Raw genomic sequence first — 12,001 nt, forward strand, 5'->3', positions numbered from 1 at the left:
TTGTTTCTCAGTCTATATTTGGTCGGTCTCGTCAGAGGTTGAATGTAACGAATGGGTGGGAAAGAGCAAGGGGCAGCGGCTGTGTAGAACGAAAACACAAATCCTCAGGGGTGTGAGCGTTTCGAGATGAGTCGTATACATATAAATGTTGGTCGTCAGTGACCGTGTGGCCTAATGGATAATGCGTCGGATTTCGGATCTGAAGATTACAGGTTCGAATGCTGTCACGCTTGTGTTTTTCCAGTTCTGAAAAAGAAACATAACGTTTTAATGTAGCAATTGAGCAGTACGAAACCGTCTGAATGTTGCTGTTGACCATTTTTTGCTTGGAGATGCTCTTGAGCTTGAAACACACACAACAAGACCGGTGTTAACTAGCGAAATGGTCGGCAGAGTGCCGACACCGCGAGTTTTGACTATCACTTGCACATCTAAAACAACGTCGGAAAGTAACTCGTTCGGCTTTTGAGTCACATAAAGTATGTGTGTTAATTTTGACGCCACTAGCTCTGCATGTTGTCATGCAATTTCTTTATCTCTCAGAAATGATTATGACATAAAAGTGAAGTACGTGACGAGTGTGACGTTAGGAAAACATTAGGCATCATGGAGAGATTCTGTATGGGACCACCCAACCCAAACGAGTACTGTGTGACGTGCTACCCGGCAGGTATTCACCGAGGTAGCCGGCTAGCTCAGTCGGTAGAGTGTCAGACTCTTAATCCCAGGGTCGTGGGTTCGAGCCAGACGCTGGGCGGAACGGAATTTTGCTCCGCTGCAGGTGTAAATTACCGTTTTTCTGATTAACGAGATTTAATGGGAATAGCAACTTTAAACTTTGCCTACGTCTCTGTCAGTCGCAAGGAAACTGTATTTGAAGGTGAAGGTGATTTTGTAGACATGTGTGAAAGACGTGTTCTGAAATGCAAGTGTTGTTGTTTGGAGAGCACATCGGTTACGTGTCAGATGTGTAGCCAAGCAGTAATTTGTCGAAATAGCTGCAAATATTAGCCGGTAATATGAAGTGTTGTCAGCTAAAGTCTGATGATGCAGACGACCGTAAGGACGAAGTACCCAAGAGTACCGCTAGGCCGCGCGTCTTTAGCTCAGTGGTAGAGCACTGGTCTAATAAACGAGGGGTCGTAAGTTCCATCCTCACAGGAGAAAGATGAATTTTGGAAATCAGTTGCGCGTCGTGGCCGTATAGCAAACAGTATCTGTGATGACGAACAATTAGCGACAGGCGTTTTTTTAAGAATTACTCTCAGATGCGATTAAGGCGAATGGCGCAGATAAAGCATTTGCCAAAGCGGTACAGCATAAGGTGGGACGAGGCAGTCTGAATTACATTTTATAGATGTATTTCTCACATATCTCAAAGCCTCTCGCGATATTCGTCGTCGTCGTCGCCGCCGCCGCTTCTGCAGAAGTAGCAAATGGCAATCGTAGCAAATGCAGCGAGGGACGCCCTGCCTTCGATTCCGAATGCACAAAGTGTGTGGTCTTGTTTCTCAGTCTATATTTGGTCGGTCTCGTCAGAGGTTGAATGTAACGAATGGGTGGGAAAGAGCAAGGGGCAGCGGCTGTGTAGAACGAAAACACAAATCCTCAGGGGTGTGAGCGTTTCGAGATGAGTCGTATACATGTAAATGTTGGTCGTCAGTGACCGTGTGGCCCAATGGATAAGGCGTCGGATTTCGGATCTGAAGATTACAGGTTTGAATGCTGTCACGCTTGTGTTTTTCCAGTTCTGAAAAAGATACATAACGTTTTAATGTAGCAATTGAGCAGTACGAAACCGTCTGAATGTTGCTGTTGACCATTTTTTGCTTGGAGATGCTCTTGAGCTTGAAACACACACAACAAGACCGGTGTTAACTAGCGAAATGGTCCTCAGAGTGCCGACACCGCGAGTTTTGACTGGCACTTGCACATATAAAACAAGGTCGTAAAGTAACTCGTTCGGCTTTTGAGTCACATAAAGTATGTGTGTTAATTTTGACGCCACTAGCTCTGCATGTTGTCATGCAATTTCTTTACCTCTCAGAAATGATTATGACATAAAAGTGAAGTACGTGACGAGTGTGACGTTAGGAAAACATTAGGCACCATGGAGAGATTCTGTATGGGACCACCCAACCCAAACGAGTACTGTGTGACGTGCTACCCGGCAGGTATTCAGCGAGGTAGCCGGCTAGCTCAGTCGGTAGAGTGTCAGACTCTTAATCCCAGGGTCGTGGGTTCGAGCCAGACGCTGGGCGGAACGGAATTTTGTTCCGCTGCAGGTGTAAATTACCGTTTTTCTGATTAACGAGATTTAATGGAAATAGCAACTTTAAACTTTGCCTACGTCTCTGTCAGTCGCAAGGAAACTGTATTTGAAGGTGAAGGTGATTTTGTAGACATGTGTGAAAGACGTGTTCTGAAATGCAAGTGTTGTTGTTTGGAGAGCACATCGGTTACGTGTCAGATGTGTAGCCAAGCAGTAATTTGTCGAAATAGCTGCAAATATTAGCCGGTAATATGAAGTGTTGTCAGCTAAAGTCTGATGATGCAGACGACCGTAAAGACGAAGTACCCAAGAGTACCGCTAGGCCGCGCGTCTTTAGCTCAGTGGTAGAGCACTGGTCTAATAAACGAGGGGTCGTAAGTTCCATCCTCACAGGAGGAAGATGAATTTTAGAAATCAGTTGCTCGTCGTGGCCGTATAGCAAACAGTATCTGTGATGACGAACAATTAGCGACAGGCGTTTTTTTAAGAATTACTCTCAGATGCGATTAAGGCGAATGGCGCAGATAAAGCATTTGCCAAAGCGGTACAGCATAAGGTGGGACGAGGCAGTCTGAATTACATTTTATAGATGTATTTCTCACATATCTCAAAGCCTCTCGCGATATTCGTCGTCGTCGTCGCCGCCGCCGCTTCTGCAGAAGTAGCAAATGGCAATCGTAGCAAATGCAGCGAGGGACGCCCTGCCTTCGATTCCGAATGCACAAAGTGTGTGGTCTTGTTTCTCAGTCTATATTTGGTCGGTCTCGTCAGAGGTTGAATGTAACGAATGGGTGGGAAAGAGCAAGGGGCAGCGGCTGTGTAGAACGAAAACACAAATCCTCAGGGGTGTGAGCGTTTCGAGATGAGTCGTATACATATAAATGTTGGTCGTCAGTGACCGTGTGGCCTAATGGATAATGCGTCGGATTTCGGATCTGAAGATTACAGGTTCGAATGCTGTCACGCTTGTGTTTTTCCAGTTCTGAAAAAGAAACATAACGTTTTAATGTAGCAATTGAGCAGTACGAAACCGTCTGAATGTTGCTGTTGACCATTTTTTGCTTGGAGATGCTCTTGAGCTTGAAACACACACAACAAGACCGGTGTTAACTAGCGAAATGGTCGGCAGAGTGCCGACACAGCGAGTTTTGACTATCACTTGCACATCTAAAACAACGTCGGAAAGTAACTCGTTCGGCTTTTGAGTCACATAAAGTATGTGTGTTAATTTTGACGCCACTAGCTCTGCATGTTGTCATGCAATTTCTTTATCTCTCAGAAATGATTATGACATAAAAGTGAAGTACGTGACGAGTGTGACGTTAGGAAAACATTAGGCATCATGGAGAGATTCTGTATGGGACCACCCAACCCAAACGAGTACTGTGTGACGTGCTACCCGGCAGGTATTCACCGAGGTAGCCGGCTAGCTCAGTCGGTAGAGTGTCAGACTCTTAATCCCAGGGTCGTGGGTTCGAGCCAGACGCTGGGCGGAACGGAATTTTGCTCCGCTGCAGGTGTAAATTACCGTTTTTCTGATTAACGAGATTTAATGGGAATAGCAACTTTAAACTTTGCCTACGTCTCTGTCAGTCGCAAGGAAACTGTATTTGAAGGTGAAGGTGATTTTGTAGACATGTGTGAAAGACGTGTTCTGAAATGCAAGTGTTGTTGTTTGGAGAGCACATCGGTTACGTGTCAGATGTGTAGCCAAGCAGTAATTTGTCGAAATAGCTGCAAATATTAGCCGGTAATATGAAGTGTTGTCAGCTAAAGTCTGATGATGCAGACGACCGTAAGGACGAAGTACCCAAGAGTACCGCTAGGCCGCGCGTCTTTAGCTCAGTGGTAGAGCACTGATCTAATAAACGAGGGGTCGTAAGTTCCATCCTCACAGGAGAAAGATGAATTTTGGAAATCAGTTGCGCGTCGTGGCCGTATAGCAAACAGTATCTGTGATGACGAACAATTAGCGACAGGCGTTTCTTTAAGAATTACTCTCAGATGCGATTAAGGCGAATGGCGCAGATAAAGCATTTGCCAAAGCGGTACAGCATAAGGTGGGACGAGGCAGTCTGAATTACATTTTATAGATGTATTTCTCACATATCTCAAAGCCTCTCGCGATATTCGTCGTCGTCGTCGTCGTCGTCGTCGTCGTCGTCGCCGCCGCCGCCGCCGCTTCTGCAGAAGTAGCAAATGGCAATCGTAGCAAATGCAGCGAGGGACGCCCTGCCTTCGATTCCGAATGCACAAAGTGTGTGGTCTTGTTTCTCAGTCTATATTTGGTCGGTCTCGTCAGAGGTTGAATGTAACGAATGGGTGGGAAAGAGCAAGGGGCAGCGGCTGTGTAGAACGAAAACACAAATCCTCAGGGGTGTGAGCGTTTCGAGATGAGTCGTATACATGTAAATGTTGGTCGTCAGTGACCGTGTGGCCCAATGGATAAGGCGTCGGATTTCGGATCTGAAGATTACAGGTTTGAATGCTGTCACGCTTGTGTTTTTCCAGTTCTGAAAAAGAAACATAACGTTTTAATGTAGCAATTGAGCAGTACGAAACCGTCTGAATGTTGCTGTTGACCATTTTTTGCTTGGAGATGCTCTTGAGCTTGAAACACACACAACAAGACCGGTGTTAACTAGCGAAATGGTCCTCAGAGTGCCGACACCGCGAGTTTTGACTGGCACTTGCACATATAAAACAAGGTCGTAAAGTAACTCGTTCGGCTTTTGAGTCACATAAAGTATGTGTGTTAATTTTGACGCCACTAGCTCTGCATGTTGTCATGCAATTTCTTTACCTCTCAGAAATGATTATGACATAAAAGTGAAGTACGTGACGAGTGTGACGTTAGGAAAACATTAGGCACCATGGAGAGATTCTGTATGGGACCACCCAACCCAAACGAGTACTGTGTGACGTGCTACCCGGCAGGTATTCAGCGAGGTAGCCGGCTAGCTCAGTCGGTAGAGTGTCAGACTCTTAATCCCAGGGTCGTGGGTTCGAGCCAGACGCTGGGCGGAACGGAATTTTGTTCCGCTGCAGGTGTAAATTACCGTTTTTCTGATTAACGAGATTTAATGGAAATAGCAACTTTAAACTTTGCCTACGTCTCTGTCAGTCGCAAGGAAACTGTATTTGAAGGTGAAGGTGATTTTGTAGACATGTGTGAAAGACGTGTTCTGAAATGCAAGTGTTGTTGTTTGGAGAGCACATCGGTTACGTGTCAGATGTGTAGCCAAGCAGTAATTTGTCGAAATAGCTGCAAATATTAGCCGGTAATATGAAGTGTTGTCAGCTAAAGTCTGATGATGCAGACGACCGTAAAGACGAAGTACCCAAGAGTACCGCTAGGCCGCGCGTCTTTAGCTCAGTGGTAGAGCACTGGTCTAATAAACGAGGGGTCGTAAGTTCCATCCTCACAGGAGGAAGATGAATTTTAGAAATCAGTTGCTCGTCGTGGCCGTATAGCAAACAGTATCTGTGATGACGAACAATTAGCGACAGGCGTTTTTTTAAGAATTACTCTCAGATGCGATTAAGGCGAATGGCGCAGATAAAGCATTTGCCAAAGCGGTACAGCATAAGGTGGGACGAGGCAGTCTGAATTACATTTTATAGATGTATTTCTCACATATCTCAAAGCCTCTCGCGATATTCGTCGTCGTCGTCGCCGCCGCCGCTTCTGCAGAAGTAGCAAATGGCAATCGTAGCAAATGCAGCGAGGGACGCCCTGCCTTCGATTCCGAATGCACAAAGTGTGTGGTCTTGTTTCTCAGTCTATATTTGGTCGGTCTCGTCAGAGGTTGAATGTAACGAATGGGTGGGAAAGAGCAAGGGGCAGCGGCTGTGTAGAACGAAAACACAAATCCTCAGGGGTGTGAGCGTTTCGAGATGAGTCGTATACATATAAATGTTGGTCGTCAGTGACCGTGTGGCCTAATGGATAATGCGTCGGATTTCGGATCTGAAGATTACAGGTTCGAATGCTGTCACGCTTGTGTTTTTCCAGTTCTGAAAAAGAAACATAACGTTTTAATGTAGCAATTGAGCAGTACGAAACCGTCTGAATGTTGCTGTTGACCATTTTTTGCTTGGAGATGCTCTTGAGCTTGAAACACACACAACAAGACCGGTGTTAACTAGCGAAATGGTCGGCAGAGTGCCGACACAGCGAGTTTTGACTATCACTTGCACATCTAAAACAACGTCGGAAAGTAACTCGTTCGGCTTTTGAGTCACATAAAGTATGTGTGTTAATTTTGACGCCACTAGCTCTGCATGTTGTCATGCAATTTCTTTATCTCTCAGAAATGATTATGACATAAAAGTGAAGTACGTGACGAGTGTGACGTTAGGAAAACATTAGGCATCATGGAGAGATTCTGTATGGGACCACCCAACCCAAACGAGTACTGTGTGACGTGCTACCCGGCAGGTATTCACCGAGGTAGCCGGCTAGCTCAGTCGGTAGAGTGTCAGACTCTTAATCCCAGGGTCGTGGGTTCGAGCCAGACGCTGGGCGGAACGGAATTTTGCTCCGCTGCAGGTGTAAATTACCGTTTTTCTGATTAACGAGATTTAATGGGAATAGCAACTTTAAACTTTGCCTACGTCTCTGTCAGTCGCAAGGAAACTGTATTTGAAGGTGAAGGTGATTTTGTAGACATGTGTGAAAGACGTGTTCTGAAATGCAAGTGTTGTTGTTTGGAGAGCACATCGGTTACGTGTCAGATGTGTAGCCAAGCAGTAATTTGTCGAAATAGCTGCAAATATTAGCCGGTAATATGAAGTGTTGTCAGCTAAAGTCTGATGATGCAGACGACCGTAAGGACGAAGTACCCAAGAGTACCGCTAGGCCGCGCGTCTTTAGCTCAGTGGTAGAGCACTGATCTAATAAACGAGGGGTCGTAAGTTCCATCCTCACAGGAGAAAGATGAATTTTGGAAATCAGTTGCGCGTCGTGGCCGTATAGCAAACAGTATCTGTGATGACGAACAATTAGCGACAGGCGTTTTTTTAAGAATTACTCTCAGATGCGATTAAGGCGAATGGCGCAGATAAAGCATTTGCCAAAGCGGTACAGCATAAGGTGGGACGAGGCAGTCTGAATTACATTTTATAGATGTATTTCTCACATATCTCAAAGCCTCTCGCGATATTCGTCGTCGTCGTCGCCGCCGCCGCTTCTGCAGAAGTAGCAAATGGCAATCGTAGCAAATGCAGCGAGGGACGCCCTGCCTTCGATTCCGAATGCACAAAGTGTGTGGTCTTGTTTCTCAGTCTATATTTGGTCGGTCTCGTCAGAGGTTGAATGTAACGAATGGGTGGGAAAGAGCAAGGGGCAGCGGCTGTGTAGAACGAAAACACAAATCCTCAGGGGTGTGAGCGTTTCGAGATGAGTCGTATACATATAAATGTTGGTCGTCAGTGACCGTGTGGCCTAATGGATAATGCGTCGGATTTCGGATCTGAAGATTACAGGTTCGAATGCTGTCACGCTTGTGTTTTTCCAGTTCTGAAAAAGAAACATAACGTTTTAATGTAGCAATTGAGCAGTACGAAACCGTCTGAATGTTGCTGTTGACCATTTTTTGCTTGGAGATGCTCTTGAGCTTGAAACACACACAACAAGACCGGTGTTAACTAGCGAAATGATCGGCAGAGTGCCGACACAGCGAGTTTTGACTATCACTTGCACATCTAAAACAACGTCGGAAAGTAACTCGTTCGGCTTTTGAGTCACATAAAGTATGTGTGTTAATTTTGACGCCACTAGCTCTGCATGTTGTCATGCAATTTCTTTATCTCTCAGAAATGATTATGACATAAAAGTGAAGTACGTGACGAGTGTGACGTTAGGAAAACATTAGGCATCATGGAGAGATTCTGTATGGGACCACCCAACCCAAACGAGTACTGTGTGACGTGCTACCCGGCAGGTATTCACCGAGGTAGCCGGCTAGCTCAGTCGGTAGAGTGTCAGACTCTTAATCCCAGGGTCGTGGGTTCGAGCCAGACGCTGGGCGGAACGGAATTTTGCTCCGCTGCAGGTGTAAATTACCGTTTTTCTGATTAACGAGATTTAATGGGAATAGCAACTTTAAACTTTGCCTACGTCTCTGTCAGTCGCAAGGAAACTGTATTTGAAGGTGAAGGTGATTTTGTAGACATGTGTGAAAGACGTGTTCTGAAATGCAAGTGTTGTTGTTTGGAGAGCACATCGGTTACGTGTCAGATGTGTAGCCAAGCAGTAATTTGTCGAAATAGCTGCAAATATTAGCCGGTAATATGAAGTGTTGTCAGCTAAAGTCTGATGATGCAGACGACCGTAAGGACGAAGTACCCAAGAGTACCGCTAGGCCGCGCGTCTTTAGCTCAGTGGTAGAGCACTGATCTAATAAACGAGGGGTCGTAAGTTCCATCCTCACAGGAGAAAGATGAATTTTGGAAATCAGTTGCGCGTCGTGGCCGTATAGCAAACAGTATCTGTGATGACGAACAATTAGCGACAGGCGTTTCTTTAAGAATTACTCTCAGATGCGATTAAGGCGAATGGCGCAGATAAAGCATTTGCCAAAGCGGTACAGCATAAGGTGGGACGAGGCAGTCTGAATTACATTTTATAGATGTATTTCTCACATATCTCAAAGCCTCTCGCGATATTCGTCGTCGTCGTCGTCGTCGTCGTCGTCGTCGCCGCCGCCGCCGCCGCTTCTGCAGAAGTAGCAAATGGCAATCGTAGCAAATGCAGCGAGGGACGCCCTGCCTTCGATTCCGAATGCACAAAGTGTGTGGTCTTGTTTCTCAGTCTATATTTGGTCGGTCTCGTCAGAGGTTGAATGTAACGAATGGGTGGGAAAGAGCAAGGGGCAGCGGCTGTGTAGAACGAAAACACAAATCCTCAGGGGTGTGAGCGTTTCGAGATGAGTCGTATACATGTAAATGTTGGTCGTCAGTGACTGTGTGGCCTAATGGATAATGCATCGGATTTCGGATCTGAAGATTACAGGTTCGAATGCTGTCACGCTTGTGTTTTTCCAGTTCTGAAAAAGAAACATAACGTTTTAATGTAGCAATTGAGCAGTACGAAACCGTCTGAATGTTGCTGTTGACCATTTTTTGCTTGGAGATGCTCTTGAGCTTGAAACACACACAACAAGACCGGTGTTAACTAGCGAAATGGTCGGCAGAGTGCCGACACAGCGAGTTTTGACTATCACTTGCACATCTAAAACAACGTCGGAAAGTAACTCGTTCGGCTTTTGAGTCACATAAAGTATGTGTATTAATTTTGACGCCACTAGCTCTGCATGTTGTCATGCAATTTCTTTATCTCTCAGAAATGATTATGACATAAAAGTGAAGTACGTGACGAGTGTGACGTTAGGAAAACATTAGGCATCATGGAAAGATTCTGTATGGGACCACCCAACCCAAACGAGTACTGTGTGACGTGCTACCCGGCAGGTATTCACCGAGGTAGCCGGCTAGCTCAGTCGGTAGAGTGTCAGACTCTTAATCCCAGGGTCGTGGGTTCGAGCCAGACGCTGGGCGGAACGGAATTTTGTTCCGCTGCAGGTGTAAATTACCGTTTTTCTGATTAACGAGATTTAATGGAAATAGCAACTTTAAACTTTGCCTACGTCTCTGTCAGTCGCAAGGAAACTGTATTTGAAGGTGAAGGTGATTTTGTAGACATGTGTGAAAGACGTGTTCTGAAATGCAAGTGTTGTTGTTTGGAGAGCACATCGGTTACGTGTCAGATGTGTAGCCAAGCAGTAATTTGTCGAAATAGCTGCAAATATTAGCCGGTAATATGAAGTGTTGTCAGCTAAAGTCTGATGATGCAGACGACCGTAAAGACGAAGTACCCAAGAGTACCGCTAGGCCGCGCGTCTTTAGCTCAGTGGTAGAGCACTGGTCTAATAAACGAGGGGTCGTAAGTTCCATCCTCACAGGAGGAAGATGAATTTTAGAAATCAGTTGCTCGTCGTGGCCGTATAGCAAACAGTATCTGTGATGACGAACAATTAGCGACAGGCGTTTTTTTAAGAATTACTCTCAGATGCGATTAAGGCGAATGGCGCAGATAAAGCATTTGCCAAAGCGGTACAGCATAAGGTGGGACGAGGCAGTCTGAATTACATTTTATAGATGTATTTCTCACATATCTCAAAGCCTCTCGCGATATTCGTCGTCGTCGTCGCCGCCGCCGCTTCTGCAGAAGTAGCAAATGGCAATCGTAGCAAATGCAGCGAGGGACGCCCTGCCTTCGATTCCGAATGCACAAAGTGTGTGGTCTTGTTTCTCAGTCTATATTTGGTCGGTCTCGTCAGAGGTTGAATGTAACGAATGGGTGGGAAAGAGCAAGGGGCAGCGGCTGTGTAGAACGAAAACACAAATCCTCAGGGGTGTGAGCGTTTCGAGATGAGTCGTATACATATAAATGTTGGTCGTCAGTGACCGTGTGGCCTAATGGATAATGCGTCGGATTTCGGATCTGAAGATTACAGCTTCGAATGCTGTCACGCTTGTGTTTTTCCAGTTCTGAAAAAGAAACATAACGTTTTAATGTAGCAATTGAGCAGTACGAAACCGTCTGAATGTTGCTGTTGACCATTTTTTGCTTGGAGATGCTCTTGAGCTTGAAACACACACAACAAGACCGGTGTTAACTAGCGAAATGGTCGGCAGAGTGCCGACACAGCGAGTTTTGACTATCACTTGCACATCTAAAACAACGTCGGAAAGTAACTCGTTCGGCTTTTGAGTCACATAAAGTATGTGTGTTAATTTTGACGCCACTAGCTCTGCATGTTGTCATGCAATTTCTTTATCTCTCAGAAATGATTATGACATAAAAGTGAAGTACGTGACGAGTGTGACGTTAGGAAAACATTAGGCATCATGGAGAGATTCTGTATGGGACCACCCAACCCAAACGAGTACTGTGTGACGTGCTACCCGGCAGGTATTCACCGAGGTAGCCGGCTAGCTCAGTCGGTAGAGTGTCAGACTCTTAATCCCAGGGTCGTGGGTTCGAGCCAGACGCTGGGCGGAACGGAATTTTGCTCCGCTGCAGGTGTAAATTACCGTTTTTCTGATTAACGAGATTTAATGGGAATAGCAACTTTAAACTTTGCCTACGTCTCTGTCAGTCGCAAGGAAACTGTATTTGAAGGTGAAGGTGATTTTGTAGACATGTGTGAAAGACGTGTTCTGAAATGCAAGTGTTGTTGTTTGGAGAGCACATCGGTTACGTGTCAGATGTGTAGCCAAGCAGTAATTTGTCGAAATAGCTGCAAATATTAGCCGGTAATATGAAGTGTTGTCAGCTAAAGTCTGATGATGCAGACGACCGTAAGGACGAAGTACCCAAGAGTACCGCTAGGCCGCGCGTCTTTAGCTCAGTGGTAGAGCACTGATCTAATAAACGAGGGGTCGTAAGTTCCATCCTCACAGGAGAAAGATGAATTTTGGAAATCAGTTGCGCGTCGTGGCCGTATAGCAAACAGTATCTGTGATGACGAACAATTAGCGACAGGCGTTTTTTTAAGAATTACTCTCAGATGCGATTAAGGCGAATGGCGCAGATAAAGCATTTGCCAAAGCGGTACAGCATAAGGTGGGACGAGGCAGTCTGAATTACATTTTATAGATGTATTTCTCACATATCTCAAAGCCTCTCGCGATATTCGTCGTCGTCGTCGCCGCCGCCGCTTC

The sequence above is a fragment of the Schistocerca gregaria genome, unplaced genomic scaffold, assembly GCF_023897955.1.
Source record: "Schistocerca gregaria isolate iqSchGreg1 unplaced genomic scaffold, iqSchGreg1.2 ptg000169l, whole genome shotgun sequence".
Classification (NCBI taxonomy): domain Eukaryota; kingdom Metazoa; phylum Arthropoda; class Insecta; order Orthoptera; family Acrididae; genus Schistocerca; species Schistocerca gregaria.